Below are 20,734 nucleotides of genomic sequence, written 5' to 3'. Positions count from 1 at the left end.
TGTAAACAGGATACATCACTGGATGTATCATCCTGTCACCACATCCAGCAGTGACATCGTAGACCGCCTCAATCTACGTATGCAGGCATAGAGTTCATAAAATTGATACAAGGTCTCATGCCTTGTGTTCATGGTTTAAAATTTGTATTTTGCTTCTATACATAACCAAAAGACACACAAATGATAGACGAAATTCGGAATAATTCAAACATTCACCCCCAGTCAAGCGATCAGGGTTAAATCCATTGTTCCTATGCTCACCATGCCAGGCAAGTTAAGACTTAGCCATATTCAAATCATTGGCCCTGCTCCTCATGGGTACAGTCCAGCTTGAACTTTCAAGTCAGGTCCTCCCTGGACCAGAAATAAGCACACAGGGACCGGTTTCGGGGTATCACCCCTTATCAGTCATCTTGAATCTAATGCACAGTGTGCCCGGGGCCCACGCCTAGGAATACCTGTGGCCCTTTATATGATTCCTATGGTACATTGGCTGTGTGGTGCCTTTCTAATAATTGCCTTGTCACATTCTGTACATTGATACTGTTACTTCATTTAGAACACTGTTGTAACTTTGCACTTGGTATCTCCCACCCTCCTCCTTTCCCCCCTCTATTTCCTTCCCTCTTGGTATGGCCTGTGCTGTCACTTGAGGCAGCATTAGAATGTTCACGGTTTTTCGGTCCTGTCAAGCTGGGAGCACCATGGTGATTTGAACTTAATAAACGTTCTGGAAAGTGGGAAAGAACATGAGTAAAGGTAACCAGGTGTGCACTATCAATTCAGGAGGTAGTGAAATTGAGAAAAAAATTGATGCTAGGTCACATTATTCTACTGTGAGCACGAGTTGGTGGAAAAGTAAGTTAGCTGGAGCTTTTGGCTTTGAACTCAAAGGGACCAACATTCCTCTTAATACGCATATAAGCGATGACAATGATGTAAAAGGGAGCAAAGAGCTGGAATGGAGACACAAGAAAAGAGGTACAAGTAATACTATTTACGTCACAGTAATTGAACCCTTCGATCTAAGAGGGGTGGAAGAAAGGAAATCTAGATTTATGATATACCTAGAAAGTAATGATCACAAGAGTAATCTGGAGAGAATCAACAGTGAACAAATAGCCAGGTTTGAGTGGTTTAAAGAAAGGAAACCACCATATACGGGTGAGATGGCATGGAAAGGATCTGCTTGGAGAGTGGAATGGAAAGCAAATGTTGTAATGGACAATCTCAAAGTAAAACATGGGACGTTTAAAGGACTAGGAAGGAGAAAGAATGTGAGCAAGGAATCTGTGAAGGAAAAAATTGAAGAAGGTAGGAACAAGGAAATAGAAATTGTTAGTAAAGAAAAATGTAAGGCAACCCCAACCAAAGGAGTAAAGGAGAAAAAGTGTAGTCCTATTCGCCACTATGTTTGGAGAGAGTGGCTAGAAGTCTCACGGAATGAACCCATGCCAAGAGGTTCAGATGCTGAGTATGAAAAGAGATTCGAAGTGGAAGGATGGCCTAGACCAGACAACAAGGATGAAAAGGTGTATGAGGTCCGTGGTGTTACAAGGCGCAGACGCAGTGCGGTCTGGTCCAGGAAACTACCCAAGATTAAGACGTTGAAGTTATAATCACTCACCAGGAGGAGGCGGTGATACGAGGGAGATAAGTCCGGATCACTTCAGGGAAAGAGTTCCCCAGCATCCGGGAGCAGGGTAAATAGGCACACCATCAGGTACAAAGCTCATTCCTCGAACTTAACTTAGGAATCTGACTGGTGGCTGGCTGGCATAGCGTTAAAGCAAGCGTCCTAGGAAACTTATACCCGGCAGCATCCGCCTGGGCAGTCTGGGTTTCCACGTTGGATTAAGGCCAGGACATTCGGTTGGCCACCACTGACCTAAAACTCTCGCTGAAAGTATTACCTCCTGTGTATCATTGAACGGTGGATTTCTAGAAGTTTGACATTGGGTTCGCCATCACAGAGCTAGCAACTGTGGTTTACAGTATACCCCATGTGACATTTACTGAGAATAACTATAAGTCTGAATAGCTAACCCCTACGGCCATTATTATGGGGTGTGATATCCAACCAGTGTTTGCATTATTTCCTTGAGTACAGTCACCCGTTTTATTTAGAGCATTATGTCTCAGGTTCTCATGTTAAGTATTAGGGGGTCAGGGTGGACGGGATGTGGGAGGGGTCCAGCCCACATTTTACCCCTCCCTATCAGATTTTACCGGGAGATTTAGGGGATCCTTTCCCTCTCCACGGTTGGTAGGAACGGGGGTGAAAATTAGACCCGGTTTCAGGTTACCACTCTCCCGTTCCGGGATTTCTCCACCCCGCCCTTTTCAGAATCTGTTCTTTTTGTGTAAATTGGTCATCTGCCAGTCTTGGTAGAGGCCTTAGGGGGTTCTTCCCTCCAGACGTCCCGGGTCCTCACCGGGGCTTAGGTCTTCTGTATGGGACCCCTAGCCTTTCCTGTCAGCCCCTCTGCAGTCTTCCCTTCCCACCTTGCTCACCCGTCAATCTCTCTCTCATTTTTCTCTTTCTCTCTCTCTTCCCTTCTTCACCCTGCTCTCCTCTTCGCTCCCTTGCCCTCTCAGCTGTCCTATGCCTTTTCCTCTTTGTCTCCCTAGGGAGGATGATGTGTTGTAACTTTGCACTTGGTATCTCCCACCCTCCTCCTTTCCCCCCTCTATTTCCTTCCCTCTTGGTATGGCCTGTGCTGTCACTTGAGGCAGCATTAGAATGTTCATGGTTTTTCGGTCCTGTCAAGCTGGGAGCACCATGGTGATTTGAACTTAATAAATGTTCTGGAAACTAACCACGTGTGGGCTACTTTACTACAAACACATTGTCACATTCTCCAGGAACTCGCCCAGAGTTCTGCAAAGCCATTCCTTACTTCATCTCCTAACTCGCCATTACCACCAAACACTACATATTCATAGCAGATCTCAGCTACCACATGGAAGACCTTAGCGACGTCAGCACTGCCAACCTAGTAGAAAGCATGAACAAAATCGGCCACATCCAACTCATCATCGACCCAACACACATTGTAGGGCACACGCTTGACTCCATCCTTATCTCCAGGGAAACAATCAAGTACCACCATGTCGCAGAACTCACCTGGACCGACCACTCCATTGTCCACTTCACTAGCACAGGTCACAATACTACGGAAATCAAAGCCAAACAACCCAGTGAAACTGGAAAACTGTCTCGGACGAGAACTGAAACAACACTCTCCATGCCAACTGACTGGACACAGCTCCAGACCTTAAATAGGCCCTCAGGAACTTCACAGACTGGATCACTGACTATGTCACCCCCACGGAGCTGACCAAGAACAGGGAATTGGCAAAGAGTGTCAACTTCTTTACCCCGGAACTTCAGACCTCTAAAGGAGGCTGTTGTTGGCTAGAAAGAAGATGGTGTACCAATAACGATCCAGTGCACTACACCACCTTCAGGACATCGATCAACCACTACCACCTCCTCCTTAAAGAAGAGAGCCCTCACATGCTGGATAAAGATCAGATCAAACCACAGCAATGAGCTCTTCACCATCGTTATGGAATCCAGCAACCATGCAGTCACTAAGAATATCACAACTCTCTCCTAGTATCTGTGCTACACGCTTGCTGACTACTTCCTTTAGAAGATCGCTGTCATCTACAGGGACTTTGAACTTCAGCTCTCTGCCAGTGACAGCCTCAACCTCCTCACACCTAACTCTGACCTCTGGCCCGCTTCCTGGGATATCCTCATTGCACAAGACACCACCTCTATAATGAACTCCATGCACTCTGGGGTACCACTGATCCATGCCCCCACCATATCTTTAACCTCAGGATCAAGAGTAGAAGGGATTCCGTTCTCCTACAGAACTGTGCATAGAGATCTAGAACCTCAGTGAATTAGGGTGACCCAAAACTCACCTCAGTACCCAAAATCCCCTTACCGAGCTAGCTACAGTGTCTCATTGGTTATAACAAACTCCCAATGCTTAGACAAACCAGAACATGAACTTAGGTAACCTCAGGTATCGTGGAACACATGAACACTCTTTCGCTCTATAATCATTTCAAACCAGAACGTGGAGTAAAAGAGGACACGTGCATATTTGAAATATTTATTTACTAATGCAAGGTTCTCAAACGCAGTATCTTATATAATTCAAGAAAACACATTATAAGAATCAAAGTTATCAGCATAGTTACTAGTCCATAATAAGCAAACGGTGATAGCATATTATATTGCTGAAATGAATAGGAATTAATAACACCTATTTCTCACCCTCCCTATTTGGTATAATATTATCTATGAAGGTCTCTTTTAGGTTTTAGCAGGGCAGGCCCATACCTCTACATCTCAGTGGCAGAGGATCACATCATCTTCAACCAGCTCTCTGTATGCGAAGCATCATCAAGTGTGTTCTTGCATTCCCTGTAACTCTATCTTAAACCCGCTTAGAGCCTAATGTTGGCAGCAACTGTATTTATGTTATGCCTAGTGGTGCGAGGATCAGAGCTCCCAGCAACCTTGTATCGAGTTATTCTTAGAGGGTTCAGCACTCACTGTTCAGACAGTGTACCAAGCAAAACTGATATCATAGTAATGACATATTATTCTCAAATAAATCACATCGTTCTTCTAGGTTGAAAGCTACAATAACAAGTATGTGTCGTGTGCAAACTGAAGCTGAAGGAAAAATGGCGTTTAAACATTTAATAAGCTCATGCTAACTTAACACAGTATATATAAAGAAGTATCTATATGACACCCCCTCCCCCAATGATCCGAGCATGGTCAAAAAGGAAAGCCAAAACTAGAATAGAGGCATAACATGAAAGCAGAGTTCAACAAGATAGAGCTAAGCTAAAGTTATAAAAATATATATATATATGAATGCCTAAAATGGCCAAACAAAAGTATTAAAAGTCTTCAACGCAAGGCCTCAATGAAATAGGCCTGGGGCGTATAAAAACAAATGTTCGTAAGAGAAAGGTACCTTGCAAAAAAATACAGTCACGTGCCTTTATAATCAAAGTCTCCAAGGCATCTCATGATTGGACAGTAGAATCAAAACAGAAGTACAAGTGCTAGGGATGGGTTTCAATTTTGTCCCAACCACCGGGATTAATAAATTTCAATTAGAGAGAGATCTGAGAGCATTTTTCAGAAAAATTCGACTACGCCAATTCTTTGAAAACAGACCAGAGAGAGAACCCCCTAGAGACTCAGGGCTTAGAGCTAAATCTACCTTTACCCCAAGTCTAGGAATGGTGGATAAAAATCTAGAAATTTTCGAATCCGTAGTTAAAATGGAGATAGGGAAACTAGTAAAGAAAAAGCACTTTCAGGAATATAACATTAATAAGGCACAAAAGGGAGGCAATACAATCCCTCTCCAAGGACACACAAATAACCATCAAACCCGCGGACAAAGGCGGAGGGGTGGTTGTCCTGAATACAGAGGACTACAACAACAGAGTAATGTTGCTCTTATCCAACGAGCTACATTACACTAGAGTGTCCCAAACCAAATTGAATGCCCTAAAGAAAGAAGTAGGAACCCTGTTGCAAACAGCTAGGACGAATGGAGACATTAGTGAGGATGAATATAAATTCCTGAACAACAACAATTCTAAAACTCCGGCTTTTTATGGCCTTCCTAAGGTCCACAAAAATCTACATAACCCTCCCCTTAGACCAATAGTGGCCTCTATTGATTCCCCGCTGGAACCTCTCAGCAAATATGCTGACAGATTCCTGAAACCACTAGTGGAAAAACAGAAATCATACATCAGGGATACTTCCGATATGATAGCTAAAACGGAGGGGATGGAATTTGATGGTGAGAATGAGATCTTGGTGACTCTCGATGTAGAGTCCCTCTACACCAACATTCCACAGCAAGACACTATCTAGGTTATTAGGGCACTCCTGGAAGAAACAGAGATTGTAGGGGGTAGCAAAGAATTCATAGTACAATGTGTCTCCATGGTGCTCCTCAACAACATCTTTCTTTTTAAGAAAGACCTGTACATTCAACGCAAAGCCACCAGTATGGGAGCCACATGCGCTCCAAGTCTGGCCTGCATATACGTAAGGAGGTTTGAGGAAAAGCACATCTACAACAAGATCAGCCCATACTACGAGAGCATCCGTAGTTGGGTGAGATTCATAGATGATGTTTTCTTCATATGGTCAGGCACCACAGATGGTTTAGAAGACTTCTTATCCTGGCTTAACTTAGGTGATGTAAATTTGAAGTTTACGGCATCCTATAGTCATTCCAAAGTTAACTTCTTGGACATCTGCATAAAAAGCGAGGAGGGACTTCTAAAGATGGAACTTTTTTTTAAAAAAAAGATCACAACACAGTGTTGCACTATAGAAGCTACCACCCAAAAATCCAAAAAGATAGCATACCCTTCGGGGTATTCCTTCGCTTAAGAAGGAACTGTACGACAATAGAAGATTTCTACAAACATGCAGGAGAAATGAAAAATAAATTCAAGGAGCGTGGTTACCCCAAAAAATTGATTGACCATTCCCTAAAAAGAGCTCGCTTTCATGACAGGGACAGCTTGCTCATGAAAAAAGAGAACTGTAAAGATATGAAAAAGATAGTGATGGTGAGCCAGCACTCAGTAATAGCCAACCAAGTGAAGAATATAATTAACCGAAACTGGAAAATCTTAAATGAAGGAACACAAGAAACCCTGCAACGACCACTTTATGCATATAGAAAGAAAAAAAAATCTGAGATCAAGCTTGGTTCACACATATAGGGACGATGTGGTAGAAACACAAAAAACAATAATTGGAGGAAAATCAGTTGGCAACCACAAGTGCGGTACATGCTGCATTTGTGACTTATGTCTAGTTACTAAGGAAGTCACTCTAAATGGAGCAACCCATAAAATTATAACCTTAAAAAATTGCAAAAGTAAAAACGTTATATACCTCATCCTTTGTCCATGTAACCAGGGATACATCGGAGAAACGGGTAGAGAATTAAGGCTAAGGATAGGAGAACTTAAATCTGCAATCAAAAATAATAAGGAAAATGCACCACTGGTCACCCATTGGAGAGAGCAGGGACACAGTGAAAAAGATATACGATGGGTGGTTTTGGAAAAAATAAAGGAACAAACCAGATTAGAAGATAGCAAACAGAGGAGAAAAATACAGGAACAATGGCATATGATTAAATTTAATACAATTAAATGTGGCCTGAATTCAAGAGAAGAATGGGAAACCCTAATATAATGTAATATCTATATGTATCCATATAAAGAAAACTTGACTGAATGATACATATAACTAAACAATATAGAACCCTATATGAAATTCTTTTCATACATATAAAACATGAAAGAATTCTTTCTAACATAAGTAGCAGGTTTCGCGAACTATGCAAGGAAATAAGATCAGTAGTAAATCATAGCCAGAGGTAAGCACCCCTCGTAAACAATGTAGGAGCTCGATAATCGAGAATATAAATTTATTCAAGAAAAAAGGAAAAAATAATAAAGAGATGATCGAAAAATAAGTTGTATATTAACTGCATTTGAACTGTATATAAGATCAGGAAGATGCAGGCTATGGAGTTAAATTTGAAGTTCGATGGGTGCTTCCCTTAGTATAATACGTCTATAAAATACCATGTCAAAATGGCGGCTACTTTTACAAACAGAAAAGGTTACTTGTGCGCAAGCGCGCTTCCCTTAGTAAATTATGTCTACAAAACACCATGTTAAAATGGCGGCTATGTTTACAAACAGAAAATGTTACTTGTGCGCATGCGCGCCTTAATGCAAGGAAGTAGGATCAGCTGTGGACCCTTGCGAGTAATTAACATACGCATATAAGGCACGCTGGTAGGACTCGAAAAGGCAAGAGGAAAGGAGCGAGGCAGAAGCGCTGTTACCGGAAGAAAAAGGTAAGAAGGGAACCCGTAAGATATAGGTGGGGCTCTGTTAGAAGTCATAGGGAAGAGTGGTATAGAATGCGGGTGGAGTTATATCTCCTTTGACACCCGATACAGTATTTAAACAAAGGTCCGGTGGTAGGTAAAGTAACTGGTTCTACCACAGGGACCAAAAGTGGCCAAAACGCAGAGGCGTATCTAGGGGCATAAACAGACATTGAACTGGGAGAATATGCTACATAACCTGAGGGATAAACGCGACCCCGCCTAAGATGGAGGGTCGGTATAAATAAGTAACGGGTACTAATAAGATGTACAATAAAATCCAATAAGGAGTTAAAAAAATAATCTTAATCTTAAATTTAAACTCATAGGACACATCCAGTCGCTGAGGTAGCAATGTATGCCTCGTTCAAGTAGAATTTTATCATTTGCAAGGTAAGGTGCAACTAATTACATACTGAATCACACTGATAGGCAGTAACATAAGCTATACATTAGACAGCTATGGGATACGATAAAGGAAAGAAAGTAATACCTGTGGGATATTCCTGGTTTATCTAGATTGTGGGAAGAGATTCCTATGGTGTTCCAGTTATCTAACTAGAAGACCCGCATAACGAAAAATGACCTGAATAAAAGGACAACTCTAGACTAAACGTAGGTAAAAAACTACACTAAGAGGCCTATAACAAAGTTATACGAAGAGAGAATAGTTAGAACAACTTCTTGCGTTTTATCTTTAGCAGAGAGACACGCAAGGACTGGAACATACCCAGACGGATATTCTAAGAACCCGTGTTGGTGGATGCACCACATCCTACCTTGCATATCAAGAGCAAGGCAAGTAAAAATAGAGCTCAAGGGGGATGTGAGATGCATGCGTGAGAGTGTACGGTCCCCACCCCACCCTGTCGCTATATAATCCACGCTTTCTGCACTATAATGACACGGAGGGTACTAATAACATAAATTAAGTATACCGTGCAAAAGGCAGCCCAGAATGGTTAAATTGAATGAGTCCATGAAGGTATGATGTATTCTGTTATATGCATATTTGCGTAAATAGAAGTGTGATAAGGAATCCCCTAACTTTGTGGGCACACTACATACCGCAAGATAGTGGCTCAGTACAGGGGCCCTATGCAATGTGCCATTCCCTGGAAAAGATGTGAGATACCATAGATGCTGCAATATGAAATGAGTAATGCGTAGAGTGGAAATAATATTAGCCTACACTGTATGAGCAATGACACTTTTTTCTATGTATTTTGAAGGGTGTCCCTGATAATTTGTGAAGCCGGTGACCCCAGAGAGTTGGAAAGTCCTGAAGAAGGTGTTCAAATATCCAGAGTTATGACACCGAAACGCGTCAACGCAGTTCTATAATTAAAATCCAAGTTTAGCCCAGGGAACAACAGATATTCATATATTTATGATACTGTTAGTAGCCCAGAAAAAGAACGTAAGGAGGCCTTTGGATGTCTGAAAAGGAGTGGCGAGATAACGTGTAGGCCACTATTAGTTGGGGTTTCTCTACTTTTGTTTAGATATATTGCAAATAATGATTGTAATTTGTCAAGTCCTTAATTCTTGTATTGAACATGGTTTTGATGTATTGTAGCATCTTTTGTGCTTCCATTTAGAAATTGTAAATTGTGGTATTTTGAACTTCATTGATCGCTCATTGTATTTTATGTAATGACATTTTTTTCAGGAAATCTTTTCTGAAATTTTATTGATTTGGGTATAAATCTGTGTTTTTATTGTTTTCATTTTTTAAAAAGAATAAAAAGTATGTGAACGTTCATTTTAGTGTGGAAATCGATACTGTGTACGTCCCATATCCTATGGGTGTGTATGAGTGTGAAGGTTTATACTTGTACAATAGAATTGAGTCCTTCCAGGGATCTTCCCTTGACTTACTATGCAAAATATGCAGCAACAGCCTCCAACATGAAATCACTGTCATCATCCGAAAACAGTTCAGCCATCCAATTAAGTAATGGGAAAGAACATACGTGCTCCTCCAGCACCGGATCCTCTAGCAACATCAGAGGACAACTCGGTGGGTTCTCAAGAACGCTATGTGCCAGAAACTCATGCACCGCTGCGAATATGTCCCACTGACCCATTAGTCCTTGCATCGCTGCCAAGGCCATAATCCTTTCGCCAGAACAAACCAACTCGTGAGCAACTACGGGGCCCATCAGATGATTAAAATCGACTTCAGGAGACACCGTCAAGCAGAGACACAAATCAAGGGCCCAGTCGAAATCGCAGCTCAGGCAATGAAAGACAGGCTGGACACATGTGAAATATGAAAATCGAAATGATAATCCAAATGCCGTGCTTAAAGTCGCAAGCGGCAGGGTGCCATAGTAATCAAGCATGTTACGAGACATCTGGTTACGAAACAGTGTCAGGAGGGGCTGAGCGGCTCCTAGTGCAGGACGGGCATCCATGTTTAATAAAACAAAATATGATCACCACGCCTGCAGCCAATGCTAGCAAAACAGGGAATCCGCCAAACAGACTCGAAAATATAGAATGGAAGAACCCGGGGATGATACTAAATATCTTTTCAAATAAAGTCACGAGACCACTGCTAACTATTTTACAAAAGTGAGCGAGGCCAGACGTGGAGGAGGCATTAAAGATTTGATGAACTAACTCGCAAAAATGAAACGGCAAGTCAGTATTTAAAAGTGCTTGCACCTCTGTGCGTGTGTTAGCTATGTGAAGGACAACAATTTCTCGGGCCGAGCTCAGGGCCACTTCTTTTTGAGACAAAAGGGCTCTTATTCTGCTCATACCATTGAACTCTGCCTTCAAGGTTGGGGTGCGCGGCCAGATGGAAACATCTGAATTCCCATGTGTAAGAGGATACAGAACATTTTTGCAACAGACCACACGCTCTGATACAGTTAACACATAAGCTATACCGATAATTAAACCACAACACTCTTCGTTATTTAAAAGCAAATAACTACCATTTGTCAATAATGTGAATGTGGGAACTATTGCGGGAACTGGTGTGCCTTTCAAAACGCAGGCTAAATTAGGCCGGTCCAGGTTACAAGAAGCGTGTAACTGGATGTGTCTGCATATTAATGAACGGTCAGGCGACTGCGTGCATTCTTCACCATTAAGATTCACTTCCTTTTCATCCTTCAGGCATCTGTATGTGTATGGCAGAGACCACGCCTCATGGAGGAATGCGCTACCTAGTGGTTCATATCGCCCTATTGCAATATACTGCATACAATTAGTAAATTTGTACAAAGCAAATGGTTGTGTAATTAATCCATGAATAAGCCACTTTGCAGAAGTGGCCTCAGCTACAGAGAACGGTAAAGATTCTAACCTTTCAATATGTAACATAGAAAATGATGCATCACACATTGAAAGCATGCGTTGTTTCTCAGTCAAATTAAAACGGGCATAGAGGGAGGACACGTTCATGTAACTCCAGAGCACACGACCAGCCTTAAGTGTCTGTAGTGTCCATGCAAACTGCATTACAGAACGCAATTGATTTTGACCATGGTATAATACAGACACCTCATCATGCACAATGTCAACAAAAGAAGAAACAATATTATTCAAAGTGTAAATTCGGGAAGAAAGCATGTTAATACTGTTATCGACAACTGCAAGCACCTTTTCCAAATTAGCTTGTTCAATTGCCCTTAGGCGTTTAGCAGCCTCAATTTGAGAAAATATCCAGATTTCATTGTAAACTGCATAAATCCATCTTTTAGATCTACCATTAGCCGGGCCTTTTATGAAATCATTTAAATCCACATTATCAGTTAACTGGGATAGATGTAGTTTAACTGCAGCTAATGTGGAATGCTGTAGCCAATTCTGACACAATTTGCCCACTGAGTAAGTGGTGACAGTATGATCAGTATCAAAACGGGGATCAGGTCTGACTTGTGTAAAACCTTCAGTCAAACCCAGAAAGCGACGTTGGCAAGAATCAGAGCTTCTATGCCACATCAGCCAACCCTTTGGATCCAAACTGGATATGTTAAAGGATGAATTATGCATCAATGATTGTAAATTTCGAATGGATAACTTAGTGAAATGATCCCAACCGCAATATTCTTCCAAATCAGGAATAATAGGGGTATTCAATCTTTTTGAAGTAGCCAAGCCAAAGCATGTGGTCTGTGAAATAGTTGAATTTAAAAACAACATATGATTCGGGATGAGACATGCACGGTGCAAAGCCCCAGTGCCTTGTACCTGCCAACTTTTAGAACCCCAAACTGATTTAAGGTCAATGGTTTCCTTCCATAGCTCATAGCCTTCAACAGCTAATTTTTCTAGAAAGGACTTCGAATACAACAATTTAGTATCAGTAAGTCTAACCTTGGACATGGACTTATGTGTCATTTTAAAATAAAAGGACTCAGGACTTGATTGATTAAAGTCGGTAAAATAAGTGTACTTCTTCAAAAAAATACTGGAGCTGCCTTGTAACCGTGCTGGGCAATATTCCCACTGAGTGTAATTTACAGTAACCCTCCTGGAACTTGTTTTATGCAGAAAATGAGTACCAAAATGTTGAAAGCAAAATAAATCACCATAATTAATGGAATCTAAATATAAATCTTCAGCATCAAAGGCAGCATAATATTTCAAATCAGAGAATAGTGCTTCCACGGCCTGAATATCCCAATCATCAGAACGTATGTTTTGTTTCACTACATCCCCCATGTTTACTCTAAGTACATTAGGAACATTAATCGCTTCAGTGGGGCCATGGATTTGAAATCTAACCGCATCCCACACAATCCAGTCAAGAACAGGCCAAGCAGTGATGTTAACAACATTCAAGTCTCTTTTCAGTCTGTGTGCTGAATGTGATGAGGAAAGGGGGGCCAAAGTTCCATTAGGGTGACGAATTCCTGTTCTCTCTTTGACATAGTGTCCATCGATCAGGCGGAAAAAATAAAACACAAAACCAATTGACATAAAAAGATACATCGAAAATAGAACTAGCCAAATATATGTCCAAGGGAAAATCAAAAAATGTTTTTAAATAGGGTGACATATGTTGCTAAATGTGAAGGTTTTGTTGAATGTGCTGAAGTAGAGTCAAAAGAGAATCTGAATTCTGTGGCCAAACGAGTTTGTAAATCGGGCATTGATAAATCAGTTGGATAGGTGTAATTCAGGTCATCATTGTTATTCACAGGAAAAGGATTCAATAAAGGATTGGAAACAACAGGCATCTCGAGGGCCACATCTGGTTCAGCATTTGAAGTAGTGGCCAACACAGAATGTCTCACAATTGATGGACAGGAAACCGCTGGAGTCATGCTATTAAGAATCGGCCACCCTGTGTATCTTGACATTGTCAATAGAGATAAATCTGTTTTCCTTACGACCTGGAAGTGGTGGTAATATGACTGTTCTTGTGCCCTTCACTCCAAGAACGCGAACCGGTGCTCGATATGAGGGACCAAATTCTTTCTTGTTATCGATCTTCTCTCGAACCAGTTCTCCAACCTGGGGCAGCCAGCCAACTACCGGGATCTTCCTTTGCGAGACTGTCTCTGATCTTTTGTAGATTCTGTAAAATATTGCAATGTTCATCTACGTCGAAGGCCGCAGCCTGGGCCTTGCAGTCTAGACCGTCGAGGTCAGGTACATACTTCTTGATAACAAAGAGCATTTCGTATGGGGTCCGCCCACCCAGAGACCTTCTAGGGAGATTATTAAGAGCACGCTGCACGCCATTGAGATGGGCCAACCAGTTTCTGCCAGTGCCTATACCTCGAGCTGTCAAAGATTGCTTTAAGTCACGGTTCATTCGTTCCACTACACTATTACCCTCAGGTCTGTACAGAGACGAAAACTTGACTTGGACCCCCAACGAAATCATAGTATCCTTATACGCCTTAGAGGCGAAAGCCGGACCCTGAACCGAATGGAAGGTACCACAGGCAAACATCCCTACAGAGACACGCAAATCTCTTATGACAGTTCGTGAATCAGCGCTGCGATGGGGCCATACCCACACAAAGTGTGTGCATGAATCAACTGCTACTAAGATGTATATACTCAGTATCAGAAGAAAAAGGACCGCAGTGATCTAGATAAACACACCCCAGTGGCTTATTAGATATGTACAACTGTGTCTGAGGCGGACGCGCAGTAGTCGAAGGCTTAATCTGCTAGCATATGTCACATTGAAGGACATAATCATGCGTCTGTTTGCACAGTCCCCGCCACCAGAACCTTAGTTGTAGCTGAGTTACAGTGGCCGAGACGCCCGCATGCGCAGATGCCACACCTTCATGCGCAGCTGTAATCAACGTAGCTCTGCGATCCAAGTTGGGAATCAAACGTTCACCAACATCAGGAATTTTCACATAAGGAACCTTATCGGGACTTAAGTGGTATGTGTACTTCGAAGGGAACCCCGCAGGATATTTACCTCCCTTCTCAGTGGCAGCTACAGCCGCCAAGATGTCATCATCTATCTTACTTTTGGACCGTGTAACTGCTGCAACTAAGTATTTCGATACTGCTGACTTTGCTGCTTCATCAGCAAGCGAATTACCGACAGCGTGGACTCCTACACGCTGATGGCCAAGAGTATGAATCACAAGCACAAGTAGCAACTGCTCTTTAAACTCAGCCACTCGGGCCCAGTTCATTTTATGTTTTATTGTGCTACCTTTGGAATCACGAAATTCATTCTGAATCCAAAAGAACAAGTTCTCATTGTAAGACTGGACACAGTAGTAAGAATCACTTACGATCAAAGTCGTCACACTAGGATCAGCGTACTCCAATGCAAGCATCAGAGCACCAAGTTCTGCTAATTGTGCAGTGCAGTCCCCTAGTATCTGCGTGTGCACGACACTGGACTTGAACTCATCGTTCACCATGGCACCGACCACAATGGCGCATGCCGAAACGTAGGCATGTTTAGAGCCATGCGCAACCTGCGCGAATCATCAGTGTAAATGATGCAATGGAAATCCTCCAACGGGAGCCGGATGAGCGAATTCATACTGTAAGTACTCCTGCGACCGTAAAGTGGCGTAAAAAATAAACGAGATATCCTGGGATGTCAAGGATGCAGCCCATTGTATCCACCGAGGGTGCAAAGCTTTGGAATTCGGTACACTGGCTTTCGTAACTGCCTCCAAGGCAGGACACGGGGTAACCACCAACATGCGTTTTCCCTGTGACAGGGCACGTTCCTTGAGAATTGCCATCTGCACAGCCGTTAAAACTTTCTCCACAGTGGAAAATCGCATTTCAGCCGAAGTGTACAAGTGTGACTTGTAAGCAATAGGTACTGTATCTCCTTCATTAAAAGTTAGGTACGTGAAACCCACCGTCCCAGGGATAATTCTTATCACCAGGTTGGTCTGGTTATCACAAGTCAGTAAATATTCAGAAGCGAGCAAATCAGCTTGCAAAGATTGGAGAACAGCTGAATGCTCAGGCAGCCAGCATGATTTGGAAAAAGATGGTTGTATCAAAGCATACAAAGGCTTGATACGCTGGGCGTATTCTGGAATGTATGTTCTCCCGAAATTTAAAAAGCCCAGTAATGATTGTAATTTCTTCAGTGTCGTCGGAGAGCGCAACTGGGTGCATTTCTCCAGGAAGTGAGGAGCCAAACCCTTTCGCTCATTGTTGAGCTCGTAGCCCAGAAACAATACTGTGTACTCTGCAATGTGCGATTTCGCAAAGTTAAACTTGTAACCCATATCTGCAAAGTTACAAATTATACTGTTGACTCGACACAGATGCTCCCAAAGTTCGTCGTCTGTGAGATATATGTCATCCACATATGAACAAGCATCTGGGTAAATTCTCTCCAAAAGAGAGACAATGTGGGCGGAAAAAACCCCAGGACTATTCTTATAGCCCATAGGGAGACGCCGAAACATTTCCTGTACACCGCCGCATGTGAAGGTGGTCCATTGGGAACATAGACAGTCCAATTTATGGGCATAAAAACCATTGGAAATGTCAAGCGTGGTTTTGAACCGGTTACGCACAAGACTTTTCACTAGGGCAGAGCCGTGAGCATTCTGTACTGCAGAGTTACGGCAATGCGAGTTTAAATGCCGGTAATCCAAAACCAAACAATATGAGCCGTCTGGCTTGTTCACAGTAAATAGAGGGTTATTCATTGGTGACACACACGTTTCAATTACACCTTGATATTCCAATTGTTCAAGGATAGCCGCGACTGAAGCTTTGGCTTCACTTCGTATGGGATACTGAGGTTGAGGCTGCGGCTGAGACCGTAAAGGAATCTCGTGGCTCGGGGACAATTTATCCCAACCACATTGATTGTGGTACACAGCCGGTGCAAGCGCCAGAGCCCACTCTTCTGCAAAATGCAGCGCTTCCACTTCCGAGACAGTGTTCGCGAAACTGGGGAGGACATGTGGATACTTCGGACAGTCTGAGATAGACTTAAAATTCAAGGCTATTATTCTTTTCTTTTTTACTTTTAAATAAAATGCTTAGCCTGGAATGTAGCAGGGCTAAACAGTAAAAATAAAAGGCGCTTGATAAAAGAACTGAAACTGCATAACCCTCATGTTGCCGTTTTATCCGAAACACATATTGCGGGGAAGGATAAAAAGCTACTTAACCAATTGGGATACGATATTATAGTTTGCTCTACCTATGGGCACTCTATAAGAGGAGTTGCTATCCTCAAGGATAGATGATTTAGGGCCGAAATAATACAAACTGCCTGTGGTAAGGGTGGTAGGTGGGCAATAGCGTAGATCAGATTTTAGAACTTCAAATATGTTCTATGTGTGGTTTACGGCTGTAACACAGATGAGTCCACTCTTTTTGACCAATTGATCATCAAACTCTTGGATTGGGAGGGAGAACTTATCATCATGGGGGATTTTAACTGTATCATGGACTACAGAATAGACATAACTAGGTCCGGTAGTTATCAAAGGATGCACAAAATCAGGTTATCTATCCTTGATCTATGTCGTATACATAACATCAAAGACGCTTGGCGATATTTATACCCAAAGAAACCGGGGTATACTTACTACTCCGCACCTCACAAACTATGCTCAAGGTTAGACATGGCACTAATAAGCGACAATCTACTGAAAGTCAGTTCCATGGTTCTATGCCCCCGAATCTCTTCTGACCATAATGCAATAATGTTGATATTTAAAACAGCACACACCAGGGCTTCTCCCAGACCATTCCCTTTTCCTAGACACTTAGTTTCGAACACACGTTATATGACGCAGCTAAAACTACATCTTACTGAATTTATAGATATAAACATAAATTCAGCCTCACTTGGTACGGTATGGGACGCCTGTAAGGCAGGTATCAGGGGCTTCACCCAGACTTACATGATCAGACTAAATTTAGAACATAAAAAAACAATTTACTGATTTCAAAAATAACTACTCAAGAAGAATTACTATCCTCAGCACTCCGATCAAATCTACCAACAGGCACAGAAATTGGTCTTAAACTTTGCTCACTAAAAAATGATATTAAGATTAAATTTATCCAGAAAAGTATAAACAATTTACACAAATTTAAAATAACACAATATGAGGGGGGGGACAAAATTGGGAAAATCTTGGCTTATAAAGCTGCCGAGGATAGAGCAAACTCTATAATTACAAACATTCGGGGGGCTGGTAACAAGATCTATAATCAACCACAAGATATTTTAGAACAATTTGCTGATTTCTATAGAACCTTATATACCCCAGAATTGGAGCCCAATCTAGATGACATACAGAAATATGTCGAAGATCATATAGTAGATACTCAAAATATTCCAGAGATAGATTTATTATCTGATGATATAACAATGGCTGAACTACATCAAGCCATAGCCTTACTACCTGTAGGAAAAGCGGCAGGGGAAGACACTATACGCCTAGAAATATACAAATCATGCTCAAAGGAGCTAGAACACTTACTGTTGAAAGTTATCCAATCTGTAGGCTTAAATGGAAAAGCTCTCAAATCTTGGAACAGGGCAAAAATAATATTTTTCTTGAAGAAAGATAAGCCGAAGGAAGAGAGAGGGTCATACCGCCCTATCTCTCTAATAAATACGGACGCAAACATTTTTGCAAACATTTTAGCACTAAGATTAGCCCCTATCATGCCTCAAATCATTAATCCACTGCAACATGGGTTTATAACTGGGAGAGATACTACTATACATGTTAATATGGCCATCACGGCATTCGATGTAGCAGAGACTGAATCCACCCCACTCGGTATGATTTTATTAGGTGCTGAAAAAGCTTTCGACCGAGTGGGGTGGGACTTTCTCTGGTGCGTACTGTCTAAAACAGGGTTCGGGGGACAATTCCTGCGGTGCATACAAGCATTGTATGATAACCCAACGGCCTATACCAGCTATGGGGGGCTGATATTCTCAGACTTCTCAATTCAACGCGGAACCCATCAGGGTTGTCCCCTATCACCTCTTTTATTTGCCCTCTCACTGGAACCTTTTTTGTTTGCCCTTCAATCCCAAACCCAGATTGTACCTTTTAGATCAGGCTCACAGGAGTTAAAAATAACAGCATGCGCCGACAATATCGCGGTTTACTCAGAAGATATTGTTGAGGCACTAAAGGGAATTGCTTTAGAGGCCGGAAAATTTGGGAAGGTGTCGGGCTATAAACTTAATCTACAAAAAACACAAGTTATCGCTAATTATACTCCAGCTGTGAAAGTGCCTGAGATCTGCAAAATCGCTACTTACCTAGGGGTCAAAATAACGGCCAAATTACAGGAAATTAATAATATAAACTATAACGAATTAACCAAATCCACCAGCCTATTATTAAAAAAGTGGCATAGACTACCTCTGAATCTAATCGGCAGAATCAATTTAATTAAGATGAAGGTATTGCCTAAATATGTTTACTTATTTCGATCTATCCCATTAGCGCTAAATAATCAATTCTTCAAGAAACTCGATGGAGCATTCAGTATCTTTATCTGGGGATACAAAAAAGCGAGGTCATTGAACCTTATGAAAAATAACACGAACGAAGGAGGGCTTAATTTTCCAGACTTCAAACTGTATTTTTGGTCCGCTTTTGTTATTCGCCTCCGCTCTTTACTTAACGAAGCAAGGGCATTGTTCTTTCATTCTTTCATGCTAAAATCTGACTCAAATATGTTTTTGTTTAGAACCAACGATCCCAACTACTACAAAAGGGTTAGATTTAAGACCGCAAGAGACATAACAAAGATTTGGGGCAATATAATCACCTTTTGTAAAACTAGCTTTTTCCACCCAAAGCTTCCGCTGTGGGGCAATCCGGGTCTTCCAAGTATTTTTAATGACAATATTACACTTGGTTGGTTTCGGTCAGGAATTACCGTTCTAGGGGACTTATATGGCACACAAGGATTCTTAGACTTCAATACCCTCAAACTGCTATACGATCTACCTGAAAATATGAGGTACAAATATTTACAGTTACATGACTACCTGATTAACAAAAAACAAATCTTGGAGGTTTCTGAATGCGATATTTGGACTTGTTTATATTCTCTAAAAAATAAGTCAGTAATAAGTGAAGCATTTAGACTTCTAATTGACTTTAAACTAAACGACTGTATTAAATTGGCTGGCAAATGGAGCAGAATATTGGGTTCAAATATAACATCCAAACAGTTAGAGAGCTCCCTGATAAATATCAATAAACGAGTATGGTCATCTAGTCTAAGACTCCAACAATTCAGAACAACCTGCATGTTATATTACACCCCGGAAAGAATTTCTAAATGGTCCCCTAACAATACCTACAGTGATCGCACAAAATGCCCCAAATGCTCTGCTGAAGCAGCTGATTTGGCTGTTTTCGTGTCCTAATCTTAAGACCTTTTGGTGCGATATTCAAAATGTTTTGAAAACGAAACAGGTTCAGCTGCCTACGCTTACGGCTGCTTCTGTTCTGTTAGATACCTACCCTGTCTCTTTTCCACAGGCTGCCTTGGCTACAATACTTATGTTTTGCGCCAAGCTAACTTTGGCTAGAGCTTGGACCAGCTCAGAAACACCTACGGTTTGGGACTGGTGGGCATTGGTAACCGAGATACACTCAATGGAACTAGCCTTAGCAAACATTAGGGAAACACGCACATTGAGGAAACACAAAAAAAATTGGGGAACTTTTGTGGAACGATTATGTTATAATCTATTTCTTGGGTATAGGAAAAATTTTAATAATCTCATGAATTGACATTCTGTGTCTCTAGGACAATATAATTTGCATGACTGTTGAAAGAAATTGCTACAATTCTTTTTTTTAACTTTTGCTAATGAATTATTATTCTTTTTTTTTCCTTTTGCTTTTCTCTCTTGTATCCTTTTTCTTTTCTCTTCATATCTCATGGCCTATTTGCTTTATTGTATGTTATATGATATACTTATGTCCGTTAACACATGTATCAATGCTTTAATGTATTTCTTCCTTGTCAGCCTGTTAACAATAAAAAATTTAAAAGCAAAAAAAATAAAAATAAAAAAAGATATACCACTCGAGTGTCATGATATAAGACCACCAACGATTGGGCGCCATGTAGCAGGGATTCCGTTCTCATACAGAACTGTGCATAGAGATCTGGAACCTCAGTGAATTAGGATGACCCAAAACTCACCTCAGTACCCAAAATCCCCTTACCGAGCTAGCTACAGTGTCTCATTGGTTATAACAAACTCCCAATGCTTAGACAAACCAGAACATGAACTTAGGTTACATCAGGTATCATGG

This window comes from Lissotriton vulgaris, chromosome 6 (genome assembly GCF_964263255.1).
Source record: "Lissotriton vulgaris chromosome 6, aLisVul1.2, whole genome shotgun sequence".
Classification (NCBI taxonomy): Eukaryota; Metazoa; Chordata; class Amphibia; order Caudata; family Salamandridae; genus Lissotriton; species Lissotriton vulgaris.
This window is presented reverse-complemented; position numbering follows the sequence as displayed.